Source organism: Eurosta solidaginis, chromosome 4, assembly GCF_040869045.1.
Source record: "Eurosta solidaginis isolate ZX-2024a chromosome 4, ASM4086904v1, whole genome shotgun sequence".
In the NCBI taxonomy this organism is placed as follows: Eukaryota; Metazoa; Arthropoda; class Insecta; order Diptera; family Tephritidae; genus Eurosta; species Eurosta solidaginis.
This window is the reverse complement of record NC_090322.1, coordinates 176,300,026-176,317,877: the sequence shown is the minus strand read 5'-3', so window position 1 is coordinate 176,317,877 and position 17,852 is coordinate 176,300,026. Positions and strand designations below refer to the sequence as shown.

The 17,852-nt window shown below is 37.2% G+C and overlaps 1 protein-coding gene and 1 long non-coding RNA gene across 5 annotated transcripts in view; one reads left to right on the top strand and one right to left on the bottom strand.

Moving 5' to 3' along the window:
• Positions 1-17,852, bottom strand: part of sn (fascin domain-containing protein singed) — a 166,654-nt gene that overhangs the window by 69,921 nt on the left and 78,881 nt on the right. The gene's annotated exons all lie outside the window — the stretch shown is intronic.
• Positions 15,099-17,718, top strand: LOC137250701 (uncharacterized). Its single transcript, XR_010953047.1, has 3 exons — positions 15,099-15,550; positions 16,499-16,624; positions 17,221-17,718. It is a non-coding gene; the product is annotated as an uncharacterized lncRNA (long non-coding RNA).

The window sequence follows — 17,852 nt, the reverse complement described above, 5'->3', positions numbered from 1 at the left end:
GTTCAGCTCTCAAGTTCCTTTGTCACTGTGTTCTGAGAAATTTTTAAACTTTCATGTTTCTAAGACGCGGTTTTCCAGTACAAGTTCAACTCAGTTTGTCAGTTAAACTACGCTTAAACTTATTCTGCAGTTTTTCAGTCTAATTTAACAGAATTTTAAGCTAAGTTTAAGCGGCCGATCTGGAAGGGTTAAACTCTAGTTAACCTATCAGTTATTTGCGTTCGTACGAAATGGCGCCGAATATACCCAACAAACATTTAGGCTTGAGTACCATTAGGTATACTTCTAAAATTTCAAGAGTTGTTACGAAACAGTGGCTCAACTTGAGAACCATAGCGTACTCAGCAAAAGAGGGAATTTTATATAAAGCAAAAACTTCTATTAATTAAGTTGAAAAAATTTAATTCCCAACTTGGGGTTCTGTAACTGGGCTCAAATATAAGATTGCATACTACAGTATTTTCGCGAAAATAAAATAAAATAGATATATAATTTATTTTTGATTAATTACGCTTCATTACTGCTTTCAACCAGGTGTTTATTTCTCACAATAAACAGCTGTTGGTTTTGGTGGTACCACCTTGAAATTTGTTTTTCAACTCCACCTTAACTCGATATGCAATGTAGGATATCAACTGGAGAAATATGTTGGATATATATTTGAGAACTGTATATTTTCCAAAATTTCTCACAGGTTGGATAATAATTTGATAATTATAAACAACTTGAGAACTCCAAATTTTACAAAATTTCTCAAAGGTTGGACAGTGATTGCAGAATGAATCTATCTGGTTAAGAATAATTAAATAATGATATTGGATATCAGCTCCGGAAGTAGATATATATTTTGCTGGAGATATATTTTTTCCATGTTTGTTGGGTAAACAAAATCCAGCTGTTGCCGTATCTACAAATTATCTAGATAAAAAAATAATGTTGCCGTACAAAAAGTATACCCCAAAGGCGGCCTTGAACTGTAACTGAAAAACTGCTCAGTAGTTTAAGTGCAGTTTAAATTTGACTAGAGTTTAAGCAAACTTAGTTTGAGCTTAGCTTAACCAACTACTGAAAAACCGGGTCTAACTCGCCATCTAAACTACTTCAAAATCGACTGCAAGATTCTAAAGCAAATTTTTACATTCTGAATATTTGATGTGTGCGCCACCTAGTGGATTTTTCGTTTACATGTTGCATAAACGCCTGGTTCTGCACTATCCAGGCGAATCTTTTAATTATTTGATCCGTGCTCCACCTAGCGGAATATTTTTTACCTCACAGAGCATTGTCAGCATGTTTTAAATTGTGATCTAAATATTAAGTTTCCTTGGTAGTTACTATAACTTTCTTCGCAGGATTCCTTACGTCTTTGCCGAGTTTACCTTCTTTCTTTTGCTTCTTAAAATTTCTTGCGTCACCTACCGGAAGATTTATTTTCGGGTTGTCACCTGGTTCTGGTCTATGTGCTAGGTTTCAAGACTCCACGCAGACCTAAGTACTAGAAACCTAATATCATGACAATAAATACAAAAAATAATAAGAGGCAAGTCAGCTACACCTTTGAAAAAAAAAAATGAAAAAAGTCTTTGATTAACATAAAGTTTACGAGGTGGGTTTTGAAAAACTCGAAGTAACACTTAGCCAAACCAGAGTCGAGTAGAAGTCACCTTAATGATTTGTTAATAATATTTGAGTGAGACGCACCCAAACACACCTTGGTAGAGAGTTCTAAGAGAGTGTCATCGGTTGCATATGAGGAGGAAAGTTGCAGAGTCGGTAAGGGGGTGGACGGTTGGTTAGTATCCACTATTATCGGTGTAATTTCTGAGCGATGAATCGATGAGCAGTAAACGCTTGTGTAGCTCGACTGATGAATGTTTGAAGGGGGTTGGATGGGGGGAAGGGCTAAACGATGAAGTAGCGGATTACGGTGACCAATGTCGAACGGTAGACAGTGGAATTAGGGCCATGAACTTCATTACAACACTATAATTTTACGGTAGCATTTCTTTTATTTCATTCATAGAAAATCTCATATTGCAACTACGTGATGTAATGGCACCTAGGCTTAGAACCTCGTGGTTTTACAAAGGAAACATTGTGGATACAACTCTTTGGGAAACAGGGTATCCATATACTGACCCATATATTGACCCTGCCTCGCAGATATGGTTCGGAGTCAGCGTGGGTCTCGTCCCGCCAATTCGTAGGAAAAATTAACAAACGAGCACGACGCAACTTGGAAGAGAAGCTTTGCATAAAATCCCTTCGAACGCGCCTTACATTTATCTTTTTATTTTTCAAAGATACATATAGTTTTTCAGCCGTTGGAGCCGTTTAAGTATGCTTTCCCAACTCACAAGAAAAGCTAACGGGAATGGCCTAATGTACATATGTATTTACATACATATTTATCATAAAACATTACCCGTGATTATAGTGATTTTACCATAAAGCTTACAAATCACTTACAGCCATTATAAGCTTATCAGCTGGAGTTGTTGGAGCTGCTGCAACAACTAAACATCAATAACTGCTCAATCACAACAAAATTTGCTAAATTCACGTTGTATGGAGAAAAATATCTTTTATTTTCAATATTTCTTTCATCCATCATAAAAGCGGGTCAATCATATGGCAAATACAACTTGGTTACGCTTAAAATGCAGCAACTGCGGAATTGTTGTCTTTCCTGGCAATGTCGGAGTGTGAGGGGTATAAAACGAACACAGCTATTGCACGAAACAAAAGTTCAAATCACGAAATGCTCCTAGCAATATAAGCCAGTAAATATGTAACTGTGTTAAGCTATGTAGAGCGAAATATTTTCAATTAATGATGGGGTTATGATGATGAGGAGTTCTTTTTCAAACTGATAAGTTCAGTTAAATGTTGTCAAGATAAAGTTTTTACGAGCAGCACAATTAAGATTTAGAGATTTGAAATAGCAGTGGAGCTCAGCTAGGCGTGACTTAACTTTACCTCTGGAGCTCTACAGTTTCACAATATGCACATATAAACAAAAAAATAAGTGTATTTAAGGTTGGATGGCGACCCTACTCAACAATTTTTTGCGAACCTTTTTGGCATATCTCCATATTTTTTTAAATTTTAAACAGGTGGCAACCTTGTAAAGCAACAACAGCCACACGGAGTAAAGGAGCTAACATTTTTTATTATTTTGAAATAGGGCGTAAAATAAGTTTCATTTGACACCCTTATCTACATATCTCCTCACAATTGTTCAAAATCTACTCAGGTGGCAACCTAGTTAAATATCAAAGCAACAACTCAGATGTGGAGAGCATAGGTGTAACAGCCAAGTGATGTAGCTTGTTATCCATATCGGCATATCTCCTTAAATTTTTCTAAATTTCAAACAGGTGGCAACCTTGCAAAACATCCAAGCAGCAACACGGAAGAAACTAGCTTAAAATGTACGTTTTTGAAATACGTCCTACAATATCTTTCGCTTAATACGGATATTGGCATATCGCAACCTTGGTGGCAACCTTGTAAAACATCAAAGCAGCAACAGGGAAGTAAAGCGCTTAATATGTTTGTTACGGGGACCTATATATTTTATGCCGACTCCGAACGACATCGTCTAAGCAGATGAATTTTCACTGAGAATATTTTCGTTACACTCAGAATGTTTGGAAGATCACTGCAGAAGGGCAACTGCGCTTAAAAAACTTTTTTCTCAACGTTTGCTTTGCCCGGGACTTGAACCTTAAACCTTCGGTGCGTTAGGCGACAACACTATCGCATAAAATGGGTATCGTTTGACATCGATTTTGACATATCTCCTTAAATTTATCTTATTTGCAAAACACTTAAGCAGCAACAGGGAAATAAAGGGCTTAGAGTGTAGCTTTGATGTTGTTGTATTAACGATAACGACACTCCTCGAAGATCTTGAGGAGTGTTATCGATGTTGATGGTCCTTTGCCGAACATAGATCCGGTACGTTCCGATAACAAATCACCATTAAGGTACTTGCGATTTAATATGATATTTGTAACAGGATTCTCCTCGCGTAGGTGAGTTTTAGACTGGGTTGTTCCCCATACAAAAAAAAAGTTGCCAATGTCCGCCCCTAAATTTGAAGATTATGTTGAGATGGTTTCGGAAATTGTTTTTTTTAATTTTTTTTTGATCCTTCGAAATACAGCCGAAAATGTTTTTTCGTTGTAACTTGGTTATTTGACGTCCGATTTTTAAAATTGATAAGTCATTATTTTGGCCTTGAGAAGCTTCACATTTCCGTTTAATGTCCTTTTAAGCTATGAAGTTGTTTTCACATGATTAGGCCAGCTAACATTGTGGGGTAATGTATGTTTTTTTCCTTACCAAACGAAAGTACTTAAAAATTCAAGAAAATGTTGCTTTGAAACCATATTACTAAAATAATAAACAAAGAAGTTATAGCACTTTCAATATTTATTGCAACTGTTATTTTACCTGATTCTTATTATACTTAGACCTGAAACTCATGATATTTTCGGAGGAAAAATTGCAGGGTTTGCATTGAAAAGTTAATAAAGATGTGCCAAATATCATGAATAGGGGAAGTCAAAGTAAATAGGTGAGTCAAACCTGTTGTTTAATATTTATAATAATAACGCTATGCGACAAAATCAACTTTTTTTCTGGGTATTGGACAAAACCCACCTTTTGTAGAGATTGTGGCTTAAGTAAACAAAGTACTATCTCCGTTTTTCGAACTTAGCCTCCAAAAAATAGATATCGGCTTACGAAGTTCGAAGTTCGAAATTCTACATTTCGAATTTTAATTTTTTGTTAACGCGTTCAGCAAATTGCAAAAGTAAAAGTGTGGTCGTGGTCCGCTCTTTTCCCTTATTTGAAGGGCTGAATTCTTTTTTTGAAAAATTTGGTATAATAGCTGTTATATGATGATAAAAGTCAGACTCTGACTTCTGATTTTGCGAAAACTTTGAAGCTATAAAGCTTTGTATTGCGCTTATTCCTAGCGTGTAAACTACAAACGATATTTCATCTAACTGGGCTAAGATCGGTGATAGTGGCGGATATGCAAAGCAAGATAAATACGTAATAAGTTAAAGTAGTAATCCTAGGTGGCAACCATCATATATATTATTTCTAATTGCTGTTTGGCAAGCACTCCGAGTGTATTTCTGCCATGAAAAGCTCTCAGTGAAAACTCATCTGCTTTGCAGATGCCGTTCGGAATCGGCATAAAACAATTAGGTCCTGTCCCGCCAATTTGTAGGAAAAATTAAAAGGAGCACGACGCAAATTGGAAGTGAAGCTCGGCCTAAAATCCCTTGGGAGTTTATCGCGCCTACATTTATTTATTTTTATTTAATTGGTGTTTTTATGTACGGGTCCCTTTTTCGCTCTTATTTGGAACCCAAATCTATAAATAAAGTTTTGGTTGTAAAGATGGAGATTCGGGCTATTAGCAAGCTTTTGGCAATGGGTCGTAGTGCTTTTATTTAGCTATATTTTATTAAAACAATTTGTTAAAAATAAACGATTATGAGCGCACGAAGAAATCTATTTGTACTATGACACTATTGTGAATATTTGCACTGCATTACCGGCAGTTGCTACCATACGCCAGATGGCAGCGCAAGCTGTAAGTTTTCATTGATTGATAGAACAGCTGATTTCCGTTGATATTTGATAAGATACTTTTAGATTGCTTGCGCAAGATGCGCACGGGCCCGCCTCGTATTTTATAACATTGTTACGAATATTAGCAACATTAAGGGTTACTGTCATCTCTAAGCCGATGCTACGAGTGACTTGTATGCACATCCATAAATAAATAATTATGTATCTACATAAACGAATCAAGAATTATGTCTACATATGTACTTACTAGAGATATACGCCGCCGCCGCCGATTTTGGTCGTTTTTCGCACGCCGCCGCCGAATGTCAAAAATATCGGCGTGGCGGCGCGGCGTCCGGCGCGTTGCTATATTTTATTTACCACTCGTTTAAGACTGTTTAGGCCATTCATGTCGAAAATTGGTCGGATATGGTTGAAAGTGGTATCAACGGATGCGCATCACTGCCAGTTATAAGAAACTAATTGCGAAATTTAACTCTTTATAACTATTTAAAAGTTATTTAAAATAACAGGCGCTTGCGATGTCAGCTTAACACGGACTTTCCATCACCCAATTCAGCAAGTTATTAAAACAAAATACTAAAAGAAAAGTTATATAATAAATTTATATGCTCATTTTGCATTTTTGAAAAAATTAATAATGAACAATTAATTCAAATAAAATGAACCAAGGTGAACATTTTTTTAAATTGTCCCTAGTAGGTTCTAGGGGCATAAACAATCCTTTGAAATTATTCTTACCTCATACTTAAGTTGAGGATATATGTACTTATGAGAAGGGTTTGAAAAATCACTAAGTCTTGCATTCAAACATCTGTTGTTTATTTGCCAAACTAAACAATAGCGTCTGATTTTCACACTTCATCCTTCAACACCCAAGTCTCCCGGTTTGACATTTCCTAAAGTTGGCGGCCCTATCCAAAACTAGTCCCTTGGAGTGAATCACATTGATTATAGCCTATCAACCAAGTTTAAATATCACCTACACGTTTCGGCTCCTTTTACAATTGTGAATACGTAGGCACATATATCTACCAGGTGAGGCTTTGTCCTTCGCAAGAACACTCAAAGTGGTGAAGCAAAAGCTTTCCCAAGACAGTGGAACTATTGACCGTGTGTGATACTACCCTAACGTGGTGGACAGTCGAGCTTGTCTGAAAACAGTAGTTTACAACCTTCAACTTAAAATCCGTCAACTTTCATTCTAAATTTGATTTAACGAAGACTATTGAAATCAATGCTGTGAACACAAACGTCTGCACTCTTTGGTCTATATTTTAAAAATTTTATCCAGGGTCCTTGTAAAATTTTAATTATGTAGATGCGCCGAGGATTATACGGATTTTCACCCATGACGCAATGACATCCACTTAGACTGCTTATGATTTCGAGGGCGGCATCTTTCGCCGAATAGTCACTCCCTAACGTTTCAAAGTGTAGCTCGGCAGCATAGCGCGACAAAAGCATCCGTTGGAAAGTCTTCGGAGCTACACCTAGAGCTTCTAGGAAAGTGACGTCGACGAAGGTATGAGTTCGAAGTCGCAGTCCTATAGCTTCTGTACTGGCATATGGTGTGAGGCTCAGGAGGCGTGGTAGCGACTAGTGGTAGGGATTCCTACTGTTCGCACACCGGAAAATTTAGCTCGTAAAAACAGCCGAAGAAACTGGAGGCGCCCTGTGCCACGATAGTCATGAGTATTAATAGACCATTCATAGCAACCCTAAGTCGCCTTTATGCGTCACCGCCAAGGAGCGACAAATGATTTAAAGAAATTGTGTTCGCGACGATTATTAGGAGTTAACCCTAGGTGAAACTACGCTTTGCACGAGATATATAGGCAAAAGTGTGACTATTTTATGTATCTCTATTTCTTTTCAGCAGACGCAGCAGTACCAATTCCAAAAACCGGGGTTAGGTTCGAAGCCTATCTGGAGCATGCGAACGAGGGACAATCCCTTCGCAAGGAGCTACTCCTGAATATTTTTGAACGGTCTGCGAGATTTTTATGCAAAAACCCGGATCTTTCCGAAATAGCCAACACGTTGATTTCCTTAAATACATATAAACAAAACCTTTCCTAAATATTATTTTTTTAAATAGAAAAATTAAGCTTTTAAAGTAAGAACAGCGGCGTACGCCGGCGCGCCGCCTACGCCGCCGCCGCCGATAAAGTGATCGGCGTAAACCTCTAGTACGTACACGCAGCGGAGAAGCAACGCACAAACACATGCAGATATCTTATCTCAGATGCTCCCAAAAGTATGCAATTGTAATTGTGGAAGTGTCGCTCACAAATACATGCGCATATGAGAGCTACACACGTGCATCTGTGGTTATAAGTATATACCATTAATTAAGTAAATTCTTGAAGCGCCTAGAAGATGCAAAGAGGAAATCACACAGTATAAAAGCAGCAACAGTAGAGGCGCGATAATCAGTTTCGATTAAGCACGCTATCTGGCGAGCAATAGAAGTGTTATTTTGAAAGTACTTGAATAAAGGCCATTCTGCATTATTAAATATTGGAGTTATTTATTCAACAGTTTAGTGATTCGAACTCAGCCGAAGGTTGCTAATAAGAGGATTTGCAGTAAATTCGTTACAATTGTTGTCAGAAGTGGGATTGTTGAATAAATTCTGGAGATTTCGAATACAACTTGGACATGGCAAAGTTAAGTGAATTTAAGATCCAGCAACTGAAGAAGGAGTTGGAGAGCCGTGGATTGAATACAACCGGCATTAAACTAGAACTTCAGGAACGACTACGACAGGCAATGGAATTAGATGGAATTGACGTGGAAGAGTATGTCTTTCATCTTGGTGGCGATGGGACAACAAAATTGGAGCAGAAAAATGAAACACCGCAGACAATGGCGAACACAGACCTGAACATGATATTGGCTGCAATATCGGCACAAATGTCCGAAATGTCATCACAAATATCCACCAACATGTCATCACAACTAGAATCCCAGGAGAACCATATAACATCCAAGATGGAAGCACAGGAGGCACGTATATCCGAAATGTCGGCGCAAATTTCAGCACAGATATCATCGCAGATCTCTGCTCAACTGGAAAAGCAAGAAGGACGTATTTCTTCGAAGTTGGAGGCGCAAGATACAAAAATTTTACAGTTTGAGAAAAAAATCGAGGCCGAGGTGGATGCTCTGAGAGGACGTATCGAGCAGTTGCAACTAAATCGCCCAGCACTTTCAACGAGTAATCCAAAGGTAAAAACACCATCCTTTGACGGTTCCAGGCCTTTTGGCCACTGTTCATGGCATTGAAAGGGCCTGCAGCTGAGATTTTACAAACCATTCCAGAGGGCGAACGGAACTGTCATGAAGCATTGATGGGCGCTCTAGGAAGACGATACGGAACTGAGCATAGGAGACAGATATACCAAATGGAGTTACTGAACCACTTCCAGAGGCCTGGTGAAACATTGCAAGAGTTTGCGTCGGATTTTGAAAAGCTGGCACATTTAGCGAATGCGGGCGCACTCGTGGAATACACTGAAAGGGTAAAGATTCACAGCTTTATAAATGGCATACGGGACGTCGAAACAAAGCGAGCTTCATACGCAAACCCAAAGCCAACATTCGCAGAAACGGTTTCACAAGCTCTGATTCAGGAAACAGCGTCGCTTTTGTGTAAGCCAGTTTTCAAAGTACGCCGTGTGGAAGTAGAAAGGCCAGAGTGGGTAGACGCAATATTGGAGGCGTTGAAAGCATCGCAAAAGCGGAGTGAGAGAGTTATCAAATGCTTCAAATGCGGGAAGCCCGGTCACATTGCACGTCATTGCGATATTGATCCTAGAGGGTGCAACAGCATGAGTGGTTTTAATAACAAAGCTGGAAGGGATGAGAAAGAGCGAGTAAGATGTAAAGATCGAGAGCTAGCTCCAGCTATTGAATGTCCTGTGATATCTGTGTCGCAAATTGGTAGAAAATCGAGCAGTCTTGCCGTCAAAGGAAAGCTGGATGGCAAGGAGCGTGTACTGACTGTAGATACGGGCGCATCTCACTCCTTAATCCGATCTGATTTGGTCAATAGGAGAGTAAAGCCATTACCTGGAGCAAGGTTGCGTACGGTCACAGGCGAGTATAAAAAAGTCCAGGGAGAAGTGATATGTGAAGTCTTAATTGGGAAGGTCATGGTTCTACACAAATTCATTGTGGCAGAGATTGTTGATGAAGTCATATTGGGAGTGGACTTCTTGGTTGACCATCACATCAAGATCGATATGCAGAGAAGGGTGATGCGTTATGAGAACCAGGATGTGCCGCTTAACTTCAGTTTGGAAAAAGGGTGCAGCAGTAAGAGAATGCTGGTGGAGGAGATTCGACAGAGACCACGAAAGTCAAGGAAAGTAGATCGAACAAAGGTTGATGGAACAAATGGGCCAAACAAATCAAAACCGCAGGTACCTGTGAGACAAACACTGGCATTGAAAAGCCCTAACGGACGCACTAAAACGAAAAATTTCGCAGAAAGAATGCAAGGGTGGTTTCAAGCCAGGGCACACTACTGTCGTGAAGCGTCGGAACGATATTGATTATGCGAAGCAAATCCGTCAAGCGCAAGCTCCACGAAGTAGTTCATTGGCCAAACAACAGAGTGTGAGGGAACGAACCAGGGTAATGAGTAGTACGATGAAACACAGGTACGACGAGAACAAGAATTCGGAAGGTTTCTTGAAGGGAGATTTGGTACTGATATACAACTCTCACCGGCGGAAAGGTGTTCCATCCAAATTGCGGTGCAGTTGGGAAGGCCCGTACAAAGTTGTGAAGAAGATCAGTGATCAATCTACCGCATACAAACAATTGGGAAACCACGAATTAGAAGAGTGGTACAATTGGAGATGCTAGCTGCGTTTAGATGGAAAGGACTTAGGCGATTATAGATTATCATCACAGATATAATCCAAATCGGTGGAGCCGTTTCTAAAATACTCGATGATTCAATTTCGGCATCTTGCCATCTTTAGGGTAATTATTGGTTCCCAGAGAACGAGGAACCAGACATGAAAAACGAAGACGAAATATCATTACTACAAAGAGAAATTTTATAATATGTCGGAAGCTCAACAAAATCACAGCAAAACAAATCAACTACCAGTGCTCTTGTCCTTACAAAATCCATCCGATTTGAACAAGAATCCCCCATTCTAATACACATTTTTCTTAAATCTTCTCTTACTCTCGGCATTTTCTGTTGCTTGTGTTGTTGGCGCAGTTCAAAATTATAATAAATACCACCAAAGACAATATGATCAGCACCTACAACAACAAGAACATCAACATCAGCAACAGCAAATTCGAGCAATGCCAATGGAATGATGATACCAATAAAGGCAGTCGCCTAAAAAAACACAGCATAAGCAAGCGCACCAGCCACAACAACAATTCCAGCAACTGGTGATGTGTATGATGAAAGTACGAGTTAGTTGCCAAGTCAAGTAAGAAAAGAGAATTTCTTTCTAAACATGAATGCGGGCTTGCACCAACACAACCAAATGCCGCCGAGAAGTCAAGTCAATAATGCACATTGGGTCTTAAGACACATATTTTTGATCAAAAGTTAAACAGTTGTTATTTATTATTATATGGATAAATCGTAAAATGTTAGAAACGCTAATCATCTTCAGTTCTAAGAAAAAATTATATTTTATGTACTTGTTGTTGTTAGCACTGCCCACCACCTATACTTTTATTAGGAATGTGGGGTCGCCAGAGTCTCGCCTGCTAAAGAAACAGGATTCATCATGTGTAGTTGAGGTTGACAATTGGTTTAGAGAATTTATAAATTGCGATAGCCACCCCTTGAAAGGGTTGCACTACATCTCCGCTTGAATCATTTGTGCAGTGTAGTCGCCTCTTATGCCAGTCATACCTGCCGTGGGTATATTCTAAACCACCAACCCGCTGCTTGATATTTTATTACAGAGTCTGGTGCATAAAAAGCGAGCATTTGCTCAGATTGGACTTTTTGAGTAAAAAGCTGTCTTTTCGCTTCTGTCGGTTAGCCGCGGTAGGTAGTACGAGGTGCCTAAAATCCAAATATCGTAAATGGGTTATGCACTGGTTGTGTGACCCGCTATGTAGAAACACCTACTAATGAAACAAGTAAATAAACGATCCTTTTGTTAACGTTCGAATCACTGAACTGTCGAATAAATAACTCAAATTTCCGTATGGCAGAATTTTCTTTATTTAGACTACTTTGGGAGCACTACCCTACAATCACAATACTCGCCTGCTTCACCAAAATCGTGTTTCAAATCAAACTGATTGTTTCTTTCTCAGCTTGCGCTGCTTTTATACCCTCTGTTGCCTCGTTCGCATATTTCTCCTAATGTTTAGCTTTTCGCGAACAGCTTCTTATTTCCCTGCTAACCATGGCTAACCACATTTTGATATTTTCACCTCAAAAGCCAACACTATCTCAATTTCTTTTTGGACACAACTAACACCAACTCACATTTGTGGGACATTTTTCATAATTGTGGTAAATCTCTAAGATGTGCGAATGAAACAGTAGTATGATGTAGGAATGAAACAATAAGATACTACAGATTTCGCCACCATTTATGTAAATTTTTTTAAGCAAAACGCCTCATTGCGAAAGAATTTAATAAAAATGAATTTTACAAGTGTTCAAGTGAGTAAGAACATTAAAAAAAAAAAAAAAATATAACAGAAAAGTTTGCGACATTATGTTAGCGCAATAATTCGGGATTCGCTAAAGAAAAACGGGCGAACGTTCAAAAAAAAAATTTCCAGCTTTCATCAGCCACAAAAGGGCTTCTCCAAGACGCCACTTCCACGTTGGATTATCCGAGGTAAGTAAATGTTTAGGTATTTTAGTATAACTAACTTTTTTGTTGTTGTAGCAGTGCAAGTTTGGAAATATATTGCCGAACTTACCCTTATTATGAAGATACCAAATCAGTGTTACATATTATGGACCTGACAGGGATCAGGAATATTGTTTGGTGTCGTCATAATATGAATGATTCTGAGTAAATGCGGGTATTATGGTGATAGCCAAATTAGTTGAAGTTTTGTCCGTCCAACGCAGGACTGACTTTGTTTTTCATCACCATAATATGGGTATGTAGTTATACATATGTTTGATGGCACAGTTTTTGCTGGTAATTCTTTTCTTTAGCACACAACTGCTAAAACGAGTCAAAATATATCGGGAGAGGTGTCAATAGAAGCGCTTTGAACTCAGAACAACGAATCTGAAAGCGGAAATTGAAAATTTTATATCTGTGCAGAGATATTTGCAGTTACCCAAAATGTATTAACGAAAACCCGAAAAATTACCCCTGCTCCCTCCGAAACCTGCGGTGTGATCCATAGAATTTTGGCCTTCGGCCGCGCTTATAAAAAATTACCACCAAGGAGGTGGAATCAAAATTAAATCAGTGCAAATTCCTTTCGTACATAAAATGTTTTCCTGTGAACAACAACATTACAATAATCACATGAAAAATGCCAACTTTAACTAAAAATATCTCTGCACAGATATAAAATTTTCAATTTCCGCTTTCAGATTCGTTGTTCTGAGTTCAAAGGCGCCTCTTGACACCTCCCGATATTTTTTGACTAGTTTTAGCAATTGTGAGCTAAAGAAAATTGTTTTTTTTTTATAAAAATGTGAAATAAATAGCTATTATGTTCCGCTTATTTAATACGGGAGGAAACGCTCGCCTTTTTATACCACCCTCGAAAGTGTTAGTCCGCTTGGGGTAACAAGCAGATACAATGGTGTCATTTGTTTATGATCTTGTTGGCAAAGAAAAAGAATGTGGACATATTTAAAGATATGTATGTTAATTAATTTAGGTAATTCTATACACTCTAAATAAATCAGTGCTACAACAACAACCAAACCCTAAATAAACGTCCAAAAATATCGGGAGATGTATCAAAATATGCGTCTTGGACCCAGAAACGCGAATATAAAAACACAAATTTTGAGTCTGTGAAGAGATACTTGCAAAAGAAATTGCAACTTTTTGTGTGGTTGTTGTAATGTTGGTGTACACAGGAAATAATTTTGTGTACAAAGGGATTTTGCACGGATTAAATTTTGATTGCACCCCTTTGGGGGACCGGCCAGCGTTTATTGGACGTGTATTAAGAGTGTCATGCTTTCGTATAGAATTACCATCTTTTGAACAACTCACAATTTTTGTTTTCCGTTTTTGGATTCCCATTCTGGCTCCAAGACGCATCTTTTGATACATCTTCCGATATTTTTGGACTTGTATTTATAGGTTCATGCTGTTGTATAGAATTACCTAAATTAATTCACAAACAGTATCTTTTAATATGTATGTCCACATTCTTTGTTTGTCAACAGGATCAAATAAATGACATCACAGTATTTTCTTGGGGTAACATACTTAACGCCAACACTTTCGAGGCCTCCGTATTAAATAAACGTAACAATTTTATTTATTTAACATTTTTATACAAAATAAACAACTTGGATTCTCTTGAAGTTGAATTGTTTGCTGCTTGCAGCTGATCGCTTGTAAATTACCATCCTCAAAAATATTGCGTTTACCCCAATAAGCCCAAAGTGTGTTTCGTGAATTATCAGGGGATTATGCGCACTTAGGCAAGGTGCACATAAGGCTACGCGTCATCCACGCGTACACGATATTTCATGTAGGTACAATTCTTCTACGCTTCAAGATATGCGTCACTACAAAAAAAAAATATTTCTAAAAAAAATAAACAAATTAATTTATACCGTATAATTGCAATTATACAAAAGTTGATTGTATATAAAATTAAAAAGGAAAGTTTTCACTATATCTTTATAGCAACAGAAGCACAGCACAAAAGTTTGTAAAAATATGAAGCGTAGCATAATCTGATTAAGGCAAGGTGCACACGAGGCTACGCTTCATAGACGCTGAAGGCGAAATCTGTACGCTTTGATGTCGAACACATGTACTTGGATGAAGAGCTGCGTACGAGGCGTCAGCTGCATGAAAGCGACAAAGCATGAAAGTTTCATGTGTAGCTAGCCGTACAGCAATTTTGGTCGCTAGGCGTAAATACGCCTAGAAAAGAGCAAGAAGAAGATGTTTACAATTTTTCGTTTGCAAACTTGCTAAAGTTCTTTTTTTCACTTATGCGCGGCGGTGAAAACTTTCGATTTTAATTTAATACACAATCAACTTTTGTTTTATACAGCATAAATTAATTTGTTTAATTTTTTTTAGAAATATTTTTCATTTTATAGCGACGCTTGGAAGTAGCTACGTATGCAGATCTTGAAGCGTAGAGGAATTGTAGCTTCATGAAATATCGTGTACGCGTGGATGACGCGTAGCCTCGTCTGCACCTTGCCTACGAGAACACTAACCTCGTGTGCCAATGGTACATTGTTGTTGCATTTGCTTGTTAAATCTCTATCCGTATCTGGTTCGTGTACCATTGGAACACGAGGTAAGATTGCTCAAATCAGCTGTTATGGCAAAATAATAAACAAACTGCTGAAACAGCAAATAGTCAATTATTTTGTCATTGTTTTATCCAAAATGTATTTTGTTGTGTTAACAGTGCTTCACCCCATTCCAAATTTTTGGGGTTTCACATGGATTTGAGCTAGAAATGACTTTTGCAAGTGGTTTTTCTAATTGGTTTGATTTTGCTGTATACACACAAATGCTGAAAGGTTTCAGGTTTTTATTTTGATTCCCAATTCGATGTTAGACTAAGGGTGATTTTTTTAAGCGGCCTTCAGGCGAACGCCAACGCAGAACCACTATGGATACTTCTAGGATCATGTTGTAGTTATGTTAACTATGCTTCGCCCATTCAATGAGCACGGCCATTCACAAATTGTCATCAAAGTCCTATAACGGGAGGCAAAGGAAAATGGTAGTCTCAACAGGTATGGACCATGCGAGAATAGTGTTAGATGCGTAGTTTTCACATTACAATTGAAAAGATGGTGGGTGTCATGTGGGGACACATCGCATTCAGGACATTCAGTACACTTAAACGCTAGCTTTATAACCCAAATTTTAACTTCAATGTGATCACAAGTTCCACCTAAAAGATTTCCTCAAATTATTGTAATGCAGGCATGCTTAACCAACGAACCGATATCATTTCGTTACGATAATTAACGTTAATAAACGAAACAAAGTCATTTCGTTTCGTTTATTAACGTTAAGAATCAAATTAACGAAATGATTTCGTTTCGTTTTCTGCCATATCAAAACGAAATCAGATCGTTTATGTTGATTATTAATTTCAAACTATGCTGGCAAAGCTGATTGGTGGCAGAGTCATTAAAGGTGAAAGCATTAGCCAAGCTGACTGCAACTTTTCTCATGAATTTTGACAGTACGAACATTTCTCAGAGTATTTTTGACATTACCACCAACGAATTACACAAACAAACTACATGGAGTTTGTGTGTGTATGTCCGCTCGCTGTTACCACCTTACGGCTTCACCATGGCTATAGCATTGCCAGCACAATTCAAACATAAAGTATCACGTTTTTGTTAACGTTTTTAACGTTAACGAAAGCTTTTCGTTTCGGTTAAAAACGAGATACAATTTATCTTGATAATTTCTTTATCGATAATATTTCGAAGTGTTTCAGCGGAAACGGTGGAAATTTTTTGATAAACGATTAGCTTAACGTTAAGGTGCATCCCTGTTGTAATGCAATGAAAATTTTCTGTATTAATATCGACCTGATTATCAAGTTATTTTGCTACTTGTTCGATGTGAATAAATTTATAGTGGAACTTTTGATGCAAAAGTCATGATTTGGCTGATCAAGTGTTTTTAATGATCTTAATTTTAATGTCCTTAATTTTTTACAGGCAAGTTCAAGAAAGCCCTGGAGAAGAACGGAGCATCGACCCATGTTAAATGCAGTGAGTGACAGAGTGGTTTGGAGACTGTTTCACTTAAGGAAAGTTATTTAAATTATTGGATAAGTTGTCAGGGTAAATAATGTAAAGTTGTAGTTTTTTTTAGATGGAAAGTAATTTTTTTTAGATTATCCTGAAGGAACTCTAATGAATTACATTTCTTTTGATGGAAAATTCCTTATAGCCAATTAAATATTTTTTGGAAAATATTGCGAATTTCGCAAACATTAATATGTAGTCAGAGCAAATAGTGTAAAGTTGCAAGGAAAGTATTTTTTTGGATGATCCTTAAGGAATTTTAAATGTAAAAATGCATCAAAAGAATGGCAATTCAATTACTTTTCTTTTGATGGAAAATTCCTTATAGCCAATTAAATATTGCGAAATTCGGAAACATTAATATGTAGTCAGAGCAAATAATGTAAATTTGCAAGGAAAGTAATTTTTTTTGATGATCCTTAAGGAATTTTAAATGTTAACATGCATCAAAAGAAAGGTAATCCAATTGCTTTCATAGAGCCAATTAAATAATATTTCGAAAATTTTGCGAATTTCAGATCAAATAATGTAATATTGTAAGGAACGTGACTTTTTCACTTAAATTCCTTATTTTTTATAGTATTGCTACTAAAATTAATGAAGTTTAACAAAATTTTTTTATTACTGAATAGGTAACAATTCAAAAAAGGAGGTCTAAACTGTGACAAATATGCCGAAAGTGGAAGAACAAGGACGTTGGGGATTTTGTGGATGACACCATTATGTTAACCTGCGGCGTTTAAATTTGTATTTTTATTTTTAATTCAATAAAAAGCTTTTCTTAAATTATTATGACTAAATTTTGAAAGTAAGAGTATATGTTAAATTCAATTGAAAGTTTAGTTTTTAAGCCAATGATAACTAATTAAATTAAATCTATATTATAAGTAAGAAAAAATATTTATTTTAATTTTAAATCAAAATCAAAACTCAAACGTAACACTAACCAAAAGAAAAATGAAATGTATTAATACAGAGATGAATGAATTAAAAGGAATTTTTGTTAATATTTTTTATTGTAAATATCTAAAATATGCATACATCTAAATTATTCATATTCCCTTAAAATTTATTTGTTGTGTTTTTAAATTGAAAACCATATTTTCTTAATAAAAGCATAGAATGAAAAATTTTGGGCATTTTGTGGGCGGTTTTTGGTTATTTTGTGGGGTTTTTGGAATTTTTTAGGTATTTTCAATTCGCATTATAGGTTATTTGATCATCGGGCTGGCAACTCTGGAGCGCATAAAAGTATGCAGCCTCT